We start from the raw sequence: 18,602 nt of genomic DNA, 5'->3' as shown, positions 1-18,602 counted from the left end.
AAACTAGGGGTGAAGAGTTCAGCAGTCATGTTTGTGGCTGTAACTGCCTTGGCCTGTTGTCTTACTGAGTGAACTGCAAGGCCCATTTGGCAGATCAGCAAATGATGCTAACCATGTCTTTCCTTTAGCTCAGAAACAGTTTCTTCATTTAGCTGCTTTCCTTTTCTTAAGTGCAGTGTCTTACGTGAGCTATGTTGCTAGTCCTGACACTTTTCAGTTTTGTGAATAACATGGGGTATATCAACTTTGTGGATGGGAAATACTTACATGCACATTTAACGTCTCTTAAGAATTTAGCTTAAAAAGGATACTTTGATTATTCATCTTCACTGGCACAAAGGTTTTGATCCTGAATATTCTACTGGTGACCTAGGTCTGAGAAGTTGCCTGGACACCAGAGAGGTCAGACAGAAGACCGTTTGGAGTGCCAGACACCCATTTTTCAGAGTGAGGCTGTGTTTGACCACTGTGGTTCCTCCTTCTGCTGAAGTCCTGTAGCTGCAACAGTTGCAGTAATATGCAGTATCTGTATTTGCTGAAGCCAATGGATGTACCATAATTGGAGGACAGCTGCGTGCTGTGCCTCCAAGCCACTGAACACCTTCACTTTGCACTTGAGTGTGTTAGGTGGCATGTAAGTTTCATAGAAAGCAATTTATAGGTTCACAAGTAGTTACTAGGTATATGGTCCTGGAGACCACTGATGTTACAATTTCTCAATTGCCACAGAGCATTTTCTGGCTAAATGACTTCCTCAGATCTATATGCTAGGCATATGGAGGCTGATACAATCAAATCATGGATTCTAGGGAGCACATTGTTAACAATTCATAGCCTTAGTCCTCTTACTAACTGCCAGCCTGCTCTCCATTGCTCTATAAATTGATTATAATGTTCCAAAAATCCCACCACAATTCCATGTGCAAGTTATACTTGGTGGAAAGGGAGGTGTAAAGCCTTGCAGGTCTGAATATGAGTAACATTTAAAGACATGTAGTGGATTCCTTTACAGAATAAAGGAGACAATGTCTGTATTGACATCATCATAAAATTTTATTTTTACTATAACTGTGTTATGATTCTTAGAAATGCCCTTATTTTAATATATACTGCCATTTGAGCCTTATTATAGATATATACATAGCTTTCTTGTTGACATTTCTCATCCTTCCTATATCTCATCATTGTCTAATGAGTCCTATAAAATCTGGACAGCATAAAATCTTTGTAGAAAGTTTTGGGGACATCTTATTGTGGATGATGAAAGAAGAGCAGATTTAATAGGAGGAGCATACAGGCAACTAAGAGTAAAACTGATGTAGAATGATGCCACAGTCTGTTTTATATTATTATTGTGGATCTGCACTGTCCCAGTTGTGCAGATGTGATCCAGTCCTCAGAGGCCTGACTCCTTCAGTGATGGGTGCTATATGCAAAACATTCTTCAGCAAGCCAGTTGCATTTGTAAACGTGGCCATATCCTTCATCTGACACTTAGCACTGAGACTTGGCTCAAATGCAGTCAGAGCCTTTATATAGAGCTAATTATTTTTTCTGTCACTTGTATGATTTACCATATGAGGGAAGACCATGTAGGACACTGGTCTATTTAGTATAGATTAGTGGTTGAACATACTGGGGGCAGGAGCGGCCTTAGGTCAACCGGTGCCCTAGGCAAAAGGGCTCCACGGTGCCCCCCACCACACCACCCAGTGCCCCCATCTTGGTCTACCTACATTAAATAAATACTGAAAAAGCACCCCTGATAGAGCGGCGCCCTAGGCGACCGCCTAGTTGGCCTATGCCTAAGGCCGGCTATGACTGGGGGACCCAAAAGGTATGTAAAGGTTTTTAACAGGTGGCAGGTGGAAGGACAAACTGTAGATTGCCTTCTTTATGTTTTGTGGCTTTCCTAGTTAAGGAAATGTTTCTGCAGGAGTTACCAACTTCCTTATCAATTCAGTGCTGAACTTTATCATGCTGTTGGTCTTGGAGGAATTACATATTAGGATAGCTAAGTAATTGCTTTCCCCAGGGATAGAATTCCTTCATCTTGTGTGTAGCATGGCCCTTTCAATAATTTTTACCTCTGCTAGCCTTACAAAAAGGGCATTTTCCTGACAGGATCTTCCAAATGTGCACAGATAGTGCAGAAATGGTAGTGGATCTAGTCTGTTGGTCTGACCACCATCTCATCAAGTTCATCTCCAAATTTTCCAGATAGAATTATCTGTACAGACTTTGCAGTAAAACTACAAGAAATAATTACCCTGTATCGACTAATGGTAGCTACTGTGGTGACTAATGTGGCTTGGATTGCTAATAATCTGGATTAATTGGTTTAGACATATAACAATACCAGTTCATGACTACCCCTCACAGCTTTGTGTTCACTGGTTTGAACAGACGTAAGAGAAATTAAGTGGATGGAGCAAAATTGGAACACAATTGGAGCAGCTCACAATGGAAATGATAGGGTTAGTCATGTGAAACATCACATATTCTTTCCAGTCTTTGATCAACAGTTAAATATAAGAGAACTTCTGTGTTTTTATCAGATCACAAGTATATACTTGGCTAACAATCACAAGGGCTTTTTTAACCTTGGCCATGCATTCTAAATGTATCCAACAAGTTTGGTCCCCTTGAGGTTGTTTTAGGGGCTTGTGAATCTTGGTCACGTGTGGGTGAACATTTACAGGCTGTCTCTGTCCATTAGAGACATAGGTGACAGACCAGGGGTGAATTGCTGATTTCCCATACACTGGTCTAGGTGATGCTTGAATAGGGTCACTGTAGAACTCTGCTGCACTTGGATGGGAAGCCTTTTCCAAAGAAAGGGTTGAGACACAGACCTGCCTATCCAATGCTTCCTATTTATTTTGCAAGCAAGTCCCAAAATTGGGTTACTTTGATACTGTTTGTTTTGTGGATATGCAAGAGGTCCATTAGAGTGGAGTCCTGAGATGCTTTGTATGCCAGATATAGATCACCCCTCAGAAGTCTATAGGAAACAAAGTATAGAGATAGGACTTTGAGGTAATCTACACAGGACATGTTATTAATGCCCTGTATTCTTTTTGTGAGGAACCTCTGTGGGCATTCCACTTGTTACATGTGCCTGGTCAGGTATATAGATGGGTCTGATGAGGGCTGAGTACAGTGGAACGATAGATGCCATACAGTTGCTGATAAGCTGGGCAAAATAGAATGATTTCCTTACTACCTTAGACACGCTGGTGAAAAAATGGGTTACTTTCTATATACCTCCCCATATCTCTGACTACTGGGTCTACTGTTAGGGGTGGGTTATCAATGAGGTAGTTCCTGGGGTAACCAGCTTCCAAAAGAGTACTATTATGCATTTCTTGGCACTGTGTTTTAAACCATGTCAATGACATGAGTTATTAGTCTGCATTAATCCTTCCTGGGGGATATTAATGTCTTGTAGGGATTCTATGACTGCTCCCAGTTTGCAATTATCTGCAAACTTGGTCACGCAGAGATCCTTGACTTTGATCTTGACCTCTGAGAAGTAGATGCTAAAAACTACACTGATGCATGGAGCCCTGAGGGATTTTGTAGTGACCAGCCTCTTTGTGGAGGTGATCTCCACTATCCTAACTATGCCTAGTTTCATGAGTTTGTTCACAGTTCCCGAGAGGGGTATGGTATCAAATGTCTCAGCTAGATCAAGGTAAGTAGTATGCATCGGTTTTGTACTGGCATGATCTTCCCTTGACAAAACTGCTTTGGATTGAATCCAGTTTTTTGAGGTTTTCAATATTATTATTAATCATTTCCATGACAGTTTTTTTCATGGTTTTGCAAACTAGACTAGTCATACTAATGGGTCTGTAGTTTCCAAAGATCCGCAGAAGGCCTGCACTTAAGAGGGATGACTTTTGCAGTTCTGCATTCATGTGAGATAGAGCCTGACTGAGGGCTATGATGAAATAATGGCTCCAGTGATCCTGATAGGTTATATTTTGTTATATTAGGATGGCACCCCTGTTGTAGAAGGACGTAGCAGTCCACAAAAATCACAAAAACTGATAGGCCAAAGAAGAGCCATAAAGATGATCGAGTGGACTGTTGATGATAAGAAAGATATTATGTACTGTTATTATTATGCAAAAAGCCTAGAATTTCAAGACACAAAATATACAAAAAGATTAAGAGAGAAATTACAGGAAAGAAAAATACTTCCACAAGAAAAATTGTCAGAAGCTTCAAATACAAATTTGGGTTCATTAATACAACAGATCTGTGAAAAACAGTATATAGACCAAGAAACTTAGACCTGTTTAGAAAAAGAAGCATCTGAGGAAGTGCAGAAATATAAACAACAAAACCTAGAGTTTTTTGAAAAGTATAAAAAAGAAATATGGACATGGGAATGAAAGGGAGATTTGATATGGTGCAATATTTATGCAAAGGTGAAAGCCAAATTAATCAATATAAAGAAGGCAGTGTAGATCAGAGCGTGTGTGTGTGTACATTTAAGAAGCATTTCCATATGTAGCACGTGCATACAAATATAGAGCAAGTGCAGGCAGCCGTGCCAATTTGAGAGAATAGCCAGAGTGTTCACATGTGTGAGTGTGGTAATGAGTCTGTTTATAAGTTTATGTTTAAGTTACAATGCCTCATTTCTGATGTGTTTGTAAAGCTGCTTGAATAGAACCCAAGAATGTTTGCCTGTTTTATCCTGACCAGACGAGCGACATGGTGTCAGAACCGGGATTAAGAGAGCAATTTCTTCAAGCCATGAGGTGCAGAGTTGAAGATAAAGGCAGATTAAGCAGGTTGAGTGAAATGGAGCACAGACAAATAAAAAAGGGCCAGAAATGAGCTAAAGGTAAAGAAAACTACAGAAATTATTTATTTGGCAAAAAAAAATGAAAAGGCTCATTTATAAGACACAAAATGCATTATTAATCAAATGAGTAGCACAAAAACGTATTATTAAGCAAACAAATGGCACAGACTGCATTATTAATTAAAAGAAATGTTCAAAACCATGATAGTTGATAAATCTAGCAGAAATATTCATATGGGACTCAGTATTATCTTTGGTTTACATAACGAGCATGTTTAAAGTAAAACGAGCACAAGAAGAGTATAATGAGAATAATAACAGATTAAAAGGGCATAACGAGAACAATAAAAGGGCAAAATAAGCTTAAAGGGCAAGGCAATTGCATGTTTTTTAGTAAAAGACCATGTTTTGGGCACAAATTACTATTTTTAATTGACTGAAGCCATTCAAATCATAACTAGAGTTGTTTGAAGTATCTCAGAGTGTGCAAAGTGTTTGCAGAGTGTGTGCTTTATCACGGTGCAATTATTTCAAAGAGTTTGCTGTGCGCAAAGTACAGTTATATTGCAAAGCGCAGTCAAAGTGCAGCCATTTTGAAAAGTTTCTTGTGCTGTATGCATTTATTTGCAAACAGACACCATTTCAGAATGTTTCTTGCACTGTGCAGAGTTATTTCACAAAGTACAGCCATTTTGAAAGATTCTTGTGCTGTGTACAGTTTATTTGAAAAGTGCATTCATCTTGAAGTGTTTCTTACTCTGAGCTTATTCTGCCATGTGCAGTTTATTTGCAAAATACAGTCATTTTGAAGTATTTTGTACACTGATAATGAGTGGTTTCATAAAGTACAGTAATTTCAAAGTAAATTGCAGTGATTTCAAAGTATTCTTGTGCTAGAGAGACTTATTTGGCAAAGTGCAGTTATTTCAAAGAGTTTGTTGTGCCACTGGGCATAATTACAAGTACTGGCATAAAGTTCTGGCATATATATTTATGTGTGTATGTTCGTACATAAGTCCAAACAACTTCACTACTGTATGCTGGTATGGCAGAGGCATTTTTCAGACCAGGTCCACTTGTGTTTGATTATAATATAGCAGGGAACTGGAGAGTATTCGAGCAGCAATACAATATTTTCATAAAAGCAGCTTTTTCTGACAAAGATTTACATACAAGAGCATTCATTTTTCTTAACGTAGCTGGGTCAGAAGCTATTGAAGGAGAGCATTCATCTGTGTATGTGTAGCTCCCACTGTATTTCATGTAGAAGTAATAGAGAAACAGATCCAGAAAGTGACTTGCCACCGGGGCTGGAACTAATCCCAGAAGTTTGGCCTGTGGACAAGTTAAAGCATCCTTATGACACTTTGCCTGTGGGGTTGAAAAATAAAGGAAATTTAGCAGATTTAAACTATTAGGGCTACCTAAAGTTCACTCTTCAAATTTTCCCTTAAAACTACCTTCCTCAAAGTGTACTACTGTTCTATTTAGTGTATCCTCCAACTGTAAATTATCTCTACTTGACTCCCAAGTAGACTATTCTCTATCCGTATAGCTAAGCACTTGCTCCTACAGTACTTATCACCCCGATACAGCACTCTTGTTATAGAAAGTACCCCCAAAAAAGCAAACCCCATTTCTCCGTCACCCACATCCCCAAAACCTTTTTTTAAGTTTTTCTGTCTATTCCTTTTAGCATGTCGAGGGATCAGTTGCTAATATCCTCTCCTGCTCAGCTGGTGAACCTGGGATTATTGAGGCAATGTTACAATTGCCTCATGTACACAGACAACCCTCTCTTCCTCCCACAAAACACAAATACATGCGAGAGATGCAACTATACGGCCAAACTGGAGGCTGAGCTCTCTCAACATAGGACTGGCAAGACCAGACAGGAGGAGAAGGTAACCACACACACTATAGACCCAGTCTCACATAATACCATCACAACCTCAAATCATACACATAAACACACAAAGACATACTCGGAGGCTCTGATCAAAAATCTACCAAAACAGCAGAGGCCACCAAAGCAGACACCCAAACAACTGCCACCTCAGAACACAACACCTGCATCACATAGACCACACAGTCAGAGTGTCAAGCAGTCACAGCCCTTAAGGCCAAACACTATGCCAGACACACTAGTCATTGGTGACTCCATAGTTAGACACACTGACGTCCCGCTCACCAGACTGAGTAATGAGAAGGTCACAGTAAGCTGCCTGTCAGGTGCTAGAATCCGCCACATAACGCATGCACTCCGGTCTCTCAACAGCAGGTACAAGTATGACTCAATCATTGTCCATGCTGGTGTAAACAACCTGAGACATACCTCCCTGGACTACATGAAAAGAGACATAGAGGAGCTCTCTGATTATGTAGCCCAGGCAGGTATGACCCTGACCTTGAGCAGTATCCTACCTTCACCAAGAATGATGCCACAATACAGAGATAAGATGATCAGTTTTAACAATTGACTTAAACTCTGGTGTCATTCAAAGGAGATCCAATGTCTGTCTGCCTGGGATGACATGCTGGACAAGCCACGCTGCTTCGCAAGGGACGGCTTGCACTTGTCACCCCTGGGATTCCGGATTTTGGCAAAGGCTCTTGCCACCCCCATAGTGCCTTTTTTAGGCAAGGCTCAAATTCTAAACCTACCACCCTAGTACAAAACAAAGAAAAAAAACTAAGGGTAATGCTGCTCAATGCCAGAAGTCTCAACCTCAAGATGCATGCACTCGAGGCCCTTCTCAGTATAGAGAACATCGATGTCTGTGCTGTGACAGAAACCTGGTTCAAGGCTCCTGAGAGCACCCCAGCACTATCAGGTTTTACCTCATATCATGCGTTCCGGCCACAAAACCCGGACAATACCAAGAAAGGAGGAGGGGTATCCATATTTATCAAGGACACCCACACCTCAAGATTGGTGGCATCGCACGATGCATCGGAAACCATCCAGGTGCAATTAACCATAGGCAAGACTGCTATGCAAATTGTAGCATGTTACAGGCCACCCTCGCAAACTCAGGAACCTCACATGGCCTTCCTGAAAACACTGGAGGGGATAAATGTATCTCCGAACACCATCATACTAGGTGACTTCAACTACCCTAATATAGACTGGGAACACTACTCAAGCCCAAACACTCTAGCCCAAAAGTTCCTGGAATTCATAAACTCAAATGCCATGGAACAACTAGTCACCATCCCCACAAGAGGAGAGAACATACTTGATCTCATCATCACGAACATGGGAGCACAATGTTCAACTCCAGAAGTATACCCCTCACTGGTGAGATCTGATCACAAACTAATCTCGCTGGATGTCCTCATCCCGCCCCCACCCGAAATGAAAAAGACCACAGTAAAGAACTTCTCGAAAGCCAACTTCACACTTCTAAAGACTAGTGTGGTCTCCTTTAAGGCCCCTGAGCCGGCGGTTAACATTACTCAAACCGCTGAATCACTTACAAATGCCTTCTACCAGCACCTGCAGGGCTGCATGGATCAGGCAATCCCAAGCAAAACAAAGACTCTTTGTACCAAAGGCAAGCATCCAGTCTGGTGGACCCCAGCCATAAACAAACTCTACAATAAAAGGAGAAAGCTACTACAAGATAGAGCAAAATCCTTAAAAGGTAAGACACTGCTGATCACTATAAGTAAAAAGCTAAGACCTCTCATAAAATCATCCAAAGCTAATTTTGAGAAAAAATAGCTAAGGACTCTAAAGACAACCATAAAGCATTCTTTAGCTATGTCAGAAACCTAGGAGGAAACTCCCAGATATGCTCAGAATTAGTTCAAAATGATGTGAAGATTACTGATCCTACAGACATTGCCAACATACTGGCTGACAGGTTCAGTGCAAACTTCTCCCCGCCTAAAGAAGAGATATCTATACCAAATGATTGTAGCCCCCCAAACATCTCCAACGCTCAGGTGAGAACTGCTCTCTCCAAGGCAAAGAACACAGCATCCATGGGACCTGATGGTGTCCCCGGCTGTGTGTTCCATGAACTCAACGAGGAATTAAACCCACAGTTAGGACAGCTGTTTAATCTTAGTCTCACCTCCGGATACGTACCCAGGGAGTGGCGCACAGCGACTGTGGTCCCACTCCACAAAGGCGGTGCCTCCACCGACCCTGGAAATTACCATCCCATTAGCTTGACAAGCCTGATCTGCAAAGCCATGGAAAGGATCATAATGGATCTCATAAATAAAGACATAGGGAATTTGCAGACTTTGGATCCAACCCAGTTTGGCTTTGTCAAAGGCAGATCATGCCTTTTAAACTTGGTTGACTTTTTTGAAACAGTCACCAAGGCCATTGACGAGGCAAAGGCAGTCCATACAGTCTACCTAGACCTGGCGAAGGCTTTCGATACAATACTCACTTGGGTATCATTGAAAAACTCATCAACTTAAATGTAAACCCATACATTACAAGATGGGTTGCAAACTGGCTGAGTGACAGAACCCACAGGGTCAGAGTTGCTGGCGCCATGTCAGACTCTAAGCCTGTCACAAGTGGTGTCCCACAGGGCTCAGTCCTGGGCCCACTCTTGTTTGGCATCTACTTTTCTGAAGTACAAGCAAACACAGGAGGGTTATGGCTGACAAAGTTCGCAGATGACTGCAAACTGGGAGCCGTAGTTGAGAACACATCCGACACAGATATCCTTCAGAAGGGTCTCACAGAAACGGATAACTGGTGCCAGAGCCATGGCCTCAAGTTAAATGCCAAGAAATGCATAGTCATACCCTTCGGGAAAAATAAGGTTACCTCTAGCTACCATATAGGTGGCAATCCCTGAACACAGAAGAAGTTATTAGGGACCTGGGAACCCAGGTTGACAGTAGCCTTTCATTCGACACTCATATTGCTAAAGTAGTTAGGAAGACCTTCTACATTGCCCACCTTATCATGAAGGGATTCACATCTAGATCAAGGGAAGTCATAGTCTCCCTATACTCATCACTCATCAGACCAATGATCGAGTACAATGCCCCATTCGGAATGTATCTGACCCGACACTTGCAGCAGCTGGAGAGGCCACAAAGTTCCTCACCAAAAGGATAAAGGGTCTCAAAAATCTGTCTTATGCTGCACGACTGAAAGAACTCCAGTTATATTGAGTTGCGTGCCGCTTACTCAGAGGTGACCTATGCCTGACATACAAGGCCATGTCAAACCCAGATTTGATGAATATGCTTCATCTCAAAAAATCTAGATCCCTCAGAGCCACAAGGGCGGGTAACTTAAACCTCAACACGGTTATTAATAGGACGTGCTGGAGGGATAGATTCATCACCCAAAGACTCCCTATGCTGTGGAACAAAATCCCGGTTTATGTGAGGCAGAGCACCTCGCTGGCCTTGTTCAAGAGGAATCTTGACCAATGGATGGGAGATCGCAGATACACCCCAGGGGTTACCTCAGTGTCACTGCTCGACAGAGGCACAGCTAAATAATGGGCATAGTTTCTCCAAACTAAGGGGTGGCTTAAGCCACAAAACTATGGCTAGGCTTATAAATGCCCTCGGGCAGATAGCCTAGTATGAACCTATGAACCTATGAACCTAAATACTCCCATTGTCCTGCGTTCACAAGTGCATTTGGGAAATGTTTATGCTGTCACTCCCTTACCTGCTTCTGTGTTGACAAGGAGTGAGAGTAGAGCCAGTGAGTTGGAGCTGGAAGGTATTGAGATAGGAGGTGGTCTCTTGCCCCCTGAGTGGCTAACCAGAGTTAAAGAGCTACTAATGAAAAAGAAAATGTGTTTTTCTACTAGTGAACTAGATTGGGCTGTACAAAAAGTGCAGAACACCTAATAAGTGTAAAAGAGGAATGGCCCTTCAGGGAATGTTCCAGAAGAGTAGCCCCAGGAGACCTGGAGGACGTAAGAAAACATTTGGAAGAACTAAAAGCCTCAGGGATAATTCGAAAGTCAAGAAGTCCATATGCCTCTCCCATTGTAATTGTCAGGAAAAAGAATGGGTCAATTTGCATGTGTGTTGACTATCGTACTCTGAATCAGCGAACCATTCCAGACCAGCACACAACTCCCCGGATTGAAGATGCTCTAAATTGCCTGGTGGGCAGTAAGTGGTTCAGTGTGCTAGACTTAAGGAGTAGATAATATCAAATCCCTATGCACCCAGAAGATAAAGAGAAGACTGTTTTCATCACCCCTTTGGGAGTTTGATCACTTATCTCAAGGTTGATCAAAAGCACCGGCAACTTTCCAGAGAATCATGGAAAGAACAGTTGGAGACATGCATCTTCTGGAAGTCTTAGTCTACCTGGATGACATCATTATCTTTGGGAGGACCCTAGAGGAGCAAGAAGAAGGACTGATGAAGGTATTGGACAGGATTGAGAAGGAAGGCCTGAAGCTATCATTGGACAAATGCAAGTTCTTCCAACCTTCACTGACCTATGTGGGACATGTAGTGTCTGCAAATGGAATATCCACAGATCCCAGCAAAGTTGAAGCAGTGACATCTTGGCCCAGACCCAAAACTATCACAGAGCTGCAATCTTTCCTGGGGTTCTGCAGTTACTATAGAAGGTTTGTGGAAGGATTTTCAATAATAGCAAGACCGCTCAAACATTTGCTCTGAAATGATGAGAAAGCAGATGAAACAGATGACGATATCCTTGTGGAAAAGCCTAAGGGACCGAGAGGTTCTGAAGAACTCATCAAGAGTCATTGGGCTCCTGAGTGTGAAGAGTCATTTGAACAGCTTAAGTATTGCCTCACACATTCCCCTGTGCTGGCATATGCTGACTCTACAAAGCCATACACTTTACATGTGGATGCTAGCAGGGATGGCTTAGGAGGAGTCATTTACCAGGAGTATGACAAGAAGCTGAGACCTGTGGCTTTTATCAGTCAGAGTTTATCCCCCACAGAGAGAAACACAAGTTGGAATTCCTTGCCTTAAAGTAGGCAGTAGTGGACAAGCTGCATGACTATCTCTATGGGGCTGAATTTGAAATGCAGACTGACAACAATCCTCTAACATAAATCCAGACCACTGCAAAGCTAGATGCTGTTGGCCACAGATGGATGGCAGCTCTATGCAACTATAATTTCAGTTTGAAATACTGCCCAGGACACAAAAATAGAGATGCTGATGGTCTGTCCAGAAAACCTCAGGGAGATTTACACCCCGACGATGAATGGGTGTTAATTCCAGTACCAGGGGTGAGAGCTATGTGTCAGAGTGCAACCTGCTGTCAACACACTGAATGTTGGGCCAAGAAGTTGGGTCTGTCTGCAGCAAGCATACCCCAAGCTTACTGTAATCTGGTCAGTTTGCAGGCTTCATCTCTACCAGCTTTGAGTAACAGTGACCTCAGGAGAGATCAAAGAAAAGACCCCTTAGGTCAGCTGGTGGTAGCTGCTTTAGAGAAGAAACAAGTTAATATACTTTGCATGGATATTCCTTCTCTGGCAAGACTTTTGGCCAAAGAATGGGACAGACTCCAGATACAGAATGGACTAGTGTATAGGAGATCTCCTAGTGCACTCTGCAGTGAAAATGGCAATTGTTGCTTCCTCAGAAGTATAGAGAAGTAGTACTCCAGTCATTGCATGATGAACATGGTCATCTGGTTATGACAGAACTATGGGTCTGGTATGAGACAGGTTCTACTGGCCATGCATGAAGCAAGATGTTGAGGATTATTGTTGTACATGCCTTTGTTACATTCAGAGAAAGACTCCACCGACCAGAGCTGCCTCATTGGGTCAAATGGAAAGTAGTGGACCCATTGAACTGGTCTGTATAGATTTTCTGTGCACTGAACTGGATGAAGATGGGATCAGTAATGTGCTAGTGGTGACAGACCACTATACCAGGTATGCTCAAGCATTTCCCAATGGCGATCAGAAAGCTATTACAGTGGCAAAACTACTAGCTGAGAAGCTCTTTGTACACTATTGCCTGCCAAAAAGGATACAGTCTAATCAAGGACATGATTTTGAGAGCAAGCTTGTCCATGAACTATTCATTCTGTTGGGAGTCCAAAAAAAGCCGCACCACTCCTTAACATCCTCAAGGGGATCTTCAGCCTGAGAGTTTCAACAGAACTTTACTAGCCATGTTGGGAACGCTATCTGCTAAGAAGAAGAGTCAATGGAGTAGACATGTAGCCACAGTGGTGCATGCTTACAACAGTACTAAAATTGATACTGCAGGATTCAAACCTTACTTCCTAATGTTTGGAAGAGAAGCTCGTCTTCCTGTTGATGTCACTTTTGGAGTCACAGCTGATGATACACCAGTGCAATCTCACAGCAGTTATGTGGAGAGACTCAAGAAGGACCTCAGACAGGCTTATGAGCTTGCTGAAAAATCAACAGGACAAAGACATCAGCGAAACAAGGCTCAATATGACAAAAAGTAAAGATGCATGACTTGCAGACAGGGGACAGAGTTCCTTTGAGAAATTTGGGACTACAAGGAAAGCATAAACTAGCTGACTGCTGGGGATCTGAGATTTACATAATTTGTTCTCAGCTACCTAATATCCCTGTCTACCAAGTTTGCCCTGAGGGGAAGGAAGGACCCATAAATACCTGGCACCAAAACAACTTAATGACTTTGGCAAAATCAGTGAGACTCATGAATCTGGAACCCAAAATGGCTCAGCGGAAGCCTAACTCAAGGCAATCCAGAAGGCTAAGGCAGAGAGGAACTATCCTCTCCAATATTCAAGAGCCTATGCTTCCTCCTGCTGAAGGAGAGGAGGACAGTGATGATGACTGGGGTTTCAGTGGACATTTTTATGAGGATGTTCAAGACCCCGTGGGCTGTAATCTCAATGTAAATGCACCGGAATTCATTCCTTGTCATTTTAAGCAGCCCAGACCTAACAATAGAGTAAGTAATGTTTCTGTGCCTCTTGCAGAACCTGTTACTGATTGAGGCCCTGCTATGCACACTTCAGAAAATAGTGCTGAGGATAGTCATACCATTATGGAAAATGAAAGTGAAGTTATACACGAGGAGATCTTAGAGGCAGACAATGCCTACTGAAGAACTAGACATTGAATGTGATGTGAGTAGCAAACCTTCCAAGCAAAATTCCTTAGCTGTCTCTTCCGAACCAAAACTGCAGAGACTGATTTGGCCCCCACAGACTTACATATAATAGTTTGGGATGTAGTACACAGGAACCTGTGACCACAGCTCATTGGAGGGTCTGCGGTCATAATCCCTATGCCTCCTACTCCAGTGGTGACACCCCATCCCAAGTTAAGCAAAAGGCTGATTAGCCTTAGTGGAATGTACCTTTTGAATGCAAAAATATTGTTCAGTTGATGGTGCATTAGTGTTTGTAAATATTTTCTGCTAATCTACCTTTGTCTTAGGGGGACCCAAGATTTTCAAGTGGGGGGAGAGTGTAGCTCCCACAGTATTTCAAGTAGAAGTAATAGACTGTAGTTTTCCATTACACCATAAGGTCAAGCTTCTTTTCAGGTATATAAAAGACAATTTCGAAAGTGAAAGAGGATTCTGGAAGACTAGCTGAAGGAGGGAAGACTGAAACATGTAGATGAAGGGAAAAAAGGCCTTGCAGCATGACTGCATTTTCTTTTCTGGTGTTTTGGGACAGGGAAGTGAAGTAGCAGATTGTGTCTGTCTATTGCTAAAATCCTGGATATGGTATTTTGTGGAATCAGGAGAGAAGTCTGAAACCAGTAGTTCCATGCCTGCTATGATTCAGCAAGGAAAGGAGTTCCCTTGTGCCTAGTACCGAGAAGCCATAGTTGATTTCCAGAGTTCTGGTAGGTGATTTTCTACTTTTCTCATCAGACGAACCACGGTGCCTGGTCACTAAAATATTCTCAATAAACTGGTGAGAGGCTCTGGCCATCAGTTTATATTTTTATAAGATTGTGGTCCCCCCTTTAACGCTTTGTGGATTACAAATAACTGGGATCCATATGAGCTCCAACTTGGGCCCCATCATGCCAGCAGCAAGACTATAAGTAGTCACTGATCAGTGAACAAGATATAATAGAGTGTTTCATAGTTGGTCTGTTTAGAATTGATCAAAGAGGTAGAGAGTGTTAGTACTGCTGAATGACATTGCATTCCCTCATATTTGTATTGTTGCATTATAAATCATCATTGTTCAATGGCATTGCATTTTGCTCGTGTTAGTACTGCTGCCTTCAAGAATTTTGCTGCTCAATGACATTGCATTTTCTCGTATCTGTATTGTTGTATTATGACTCTTTTATTGCTTAATGACATTGCAATTTTTTCCCATGTTTGTATTGGTGCATTATAAAGATTTACTGCTCATTGATATTGCCTTCTTTGTGCATGTTTGAATGTCAAGACCTTCTTCTGTTGAGTTCTGGGGAAGAGGGTGAATGTATGTTTTCATTGCATGCATATTCATACCTTGCATTATTGCTAACTGGTGCACTGCTGAAATAATTTGTTTACGGTTGTGCTATTGCCTTTTTAAATGAGATGTGTCACCTAGAATAAAATCTGTCCCTCTTGACACCTTGGTGTGTTGGGCCTAATAGGGGTGTCACCAGAGTCAGGTAGGAAGGAACCCATATCTCTTCAGCTACACCTGCTGGTGTGCTACATATGCACCAGAAATATATACAGGACAGGGGGCAAAACATCATATTGTGGTAGCTGCTGTATCAAGGGAAGACCCTGAGTGCTTAAAACGTAAATTTAGAGAAATGTGCAACCCCCAGACAAATGTTACATTAGAGAGGCACTTATTTTATACAAGGGACCAAAAGCCAGGTAAAACTTTTGCAGCTTATATTACTGACTTGAGAAACAAAGCTAAAACATGATGACTGAAAAGATGAGTTAATATAGAACAGGCTTATGTGTGGTGTTAATAGTGCTGCAATGAGAAAGATTTTGCTTTGTGACAGTGATTTAACATTAAGCAAAGCCATAGAGATTTGTCAAATCCATGAGCTCACAGAAAGGCACATAAGTATGCTTACGAGTGACAAGAGCATGGTTTCAGAAGCCTCTAGAGCAAATGTAGACAGCATGCAACATGTTGCAAGCAGAAACAGGCCTAAGGACATGGCAGCAGCAACCTCTTTAGGTGTGACAGGGAGAACCCATAGCTTTTTAGCAAGTTCCAAGACTAGCTCAGTAAAAAGGGAATGCTCAGTACAGTATAAGACTGAGTCAGCAAAACCCAAGTCAAGTCTTATTTTTAACTGTCATAATTGTGGAGCAACCATGAGTCTAAAAGAGAGAAGTGCTTAGCATTTGGTCAGCAAGGGTTCCTATTATGTTGTCAAACTTCAACAAATTCGAACCCTATATGGTCGAAACCATGTAGTCGAACTTGCTGAATTTCGAACACAGAAAAAAAAATAAAAGATGCAACAGTAAACTAACTGTTGCAAGCAGGGGGGCAAGCCCCCCTGCACCCCCCACCGAGGGGGCTGCACCCTCCACACCTCCTGCTCTTTAAATATACCAACTCTGAGACAGCACTATAGAAATCTCAGAGTTGGCATATTTAAAGAGTGGGGGTGTGGGAGGCACAGCCCCCCACGTGGGGGGTGCAGGGGGGCTTTCCCCCCTGATTGCAACAGTTAGTTTACTGTTGCATCTTTTTTTTTTTTTTTTTTTTGCTGTGTTCAAAGTTTTAAAACTTTGAACAGACAAGTTCGATATTGTCATGTTCGAAGTTTCAAAACTTCAATCACATAATAGGAACCCGGTCAGCAATGCCACAAGCATAAAAAATAAAACCATTTTCAAAAGTTTTGTAAATCAAGCAAGCCTCATTCAATTACTAAGAAAGGTCACTCAAAAAAGCTAGTTGATCATGTAGAGAGCTGCAACCCTACTTTCTATGTAGCTGGTGTATCAGTGGTCAGCAAAAAAGTTAATGTAGTAGATTTGTTGGCAAAGAATGAAGTATTTTTTATTGTCCTGATCAATGGCAAACCCACAGAGCTCAAAGTAGACACTGGTTCAAAGTGTAATGCAATGTCAGCAGAAACATTTGCTAAAATGAGAGCTGGTGAGCAACTTAATTTGGTCAATTGTGCGAAGCTTGTTGCTTATGGAGGTGAAGGGATTCAAACCGAAGGTTCAATAGTGCTTTCATGAACAGTTACAGCTTGCAATTTTATGTAGTCCAAAGACCTGTGCAGTCATTATTAGGTCTTAGAGACAGTTTGAGAATGAAACTGTTTTCTTTTACCAAAGAAGTACATCATGTAAGCACATGTCCCAGTTCCTGCTTTACTGATGCTATTTTCTCAGAGTATGCTGATGTGGTTGACGACAAGCTAGGTAAACTTCCAGTTGTGTACTCCATGAAGTTAGACCCAGAGGTCAGTCCAGTGGTCAGACCAGAAAGAAGGCTTCCAATAACTTTGCAGGACAAAGTCAAAGCCCAGTTACACAAAATGGTGCAGCAAGGTGTGATTTGTCCAGTCACAGAACCAACTGAGTGCGTGTCTTCCATGGTAGCTGCTCATAAGAAAAATTCAGGTGAAATCAGAATATGCATTGACCCAAGAGACTTGAAGAAGGCCATCATCCTATGTGTACAGTTGAGGAAATTGCAACTCTCATGCCAAATGCCACTGTATTTTGCTGTCTTACATGCAAAGAGTTCATTTTGGCAAGTAATGCTTGATCACAAATCTTCACTACTGACCACATTCAATACCCCATTTGGTAGATACATATTCCTCGGGATGCCTTTTGGAATAAATTTTGCCAGTGAAGTCTTTCAGCGTGCAATACAGCAATTTTTTTCAGGCTACTCGTGTGTAATAATAGTTGATGATTTACTGGTTGGAGGTAGTGATGAAGCAGAGCATGACAGAAACCTCAGGAAAGTTCTGGACAGAGTGCATGAAGTGAATTTAAAGCTCAGTCCTCTGAAGTGCAAATTCAGACTGCCAGAAGTATTCTGATGTAGGTTATTTATTTACCAGTACAGGCTTATTACTTCCAAGCAAGCAGCCATTCTTGAGGTGCCAGCTCCAGACAATGTCCAAGCCTTACAGTGTTTTCTTGGTATGGTTAACTATTTGGGAAAATTTATCCCTGACTTTAGTGAGTTGTCAGCACCTTTAAGAAAGCTGACATGCAAAAATATTGCATGGTCTTGGTTAGAACAACACCAGAGAGCATATGATAACCTTAAACAGCAAACTGATAAACCCGCCTACATTAAGGTACTATAATGTTCACAAACCAGTAGTTCTTTCCTGTGATGCTTAAAAGTTCGGTCTTTGTGCAGTTAATGTCAATACTACTTTTGTCTTCTGCTCATGGACTACTATATCTGGTTTTCTCACATCTATTTTTTGAACTGTTGGTAGTGGATGATGCCATGTGATATAAACTTCATCATTTTCTATAATGCTTTCTGTTTCTATGGCCTTGCAGATGAGACATATTAGGCTGATGGGTCTGTAATTCCTGGGGAAAGTGGTGGGGTCACAATTGCAAAGAGGCATCACAACTGCTATGATCCAAATCTCAGGGGTCAAAGCTTGAGGATAAGCTCAGCTTGAATAGTTATAGGAGGGGGTCTACCAGAGCACGTTTAGTGCTGTTCAGCAAGCAGCCTGGTATGTTATCAGGTCCCATAGAAGATTAGAACACATAGGTTCCCCCATGGACTTGTCCAGGAGCAGTATGTAGACCTTGCATTGACCAGTACATTTCTCTCATCCTTTAACCAGAAGCAGTCACCCTCCCAATTGTACTTGCCTCCTAG

The sequence above is a fragment of the Protopterus annectens genome, chromosome 2.part2, assembly GCF_019279795.1.
Source record: "Protopterus annectens isolate FY-2018-M chromosome 2.part2, PAN1.0, whole genome shotgun sequence".
Taxonomy (NCBI): domain Eukaryota; kingdom Metazoa; phylum Chordata; order Ceratodontiformes; family Protopteridae; genus Protopterus; species Protopterus annectens.
The sequence above is the reverse complement of the archived record's forward strand: the minus strand, read 5'-3'. Positions refer to the sequence as shown.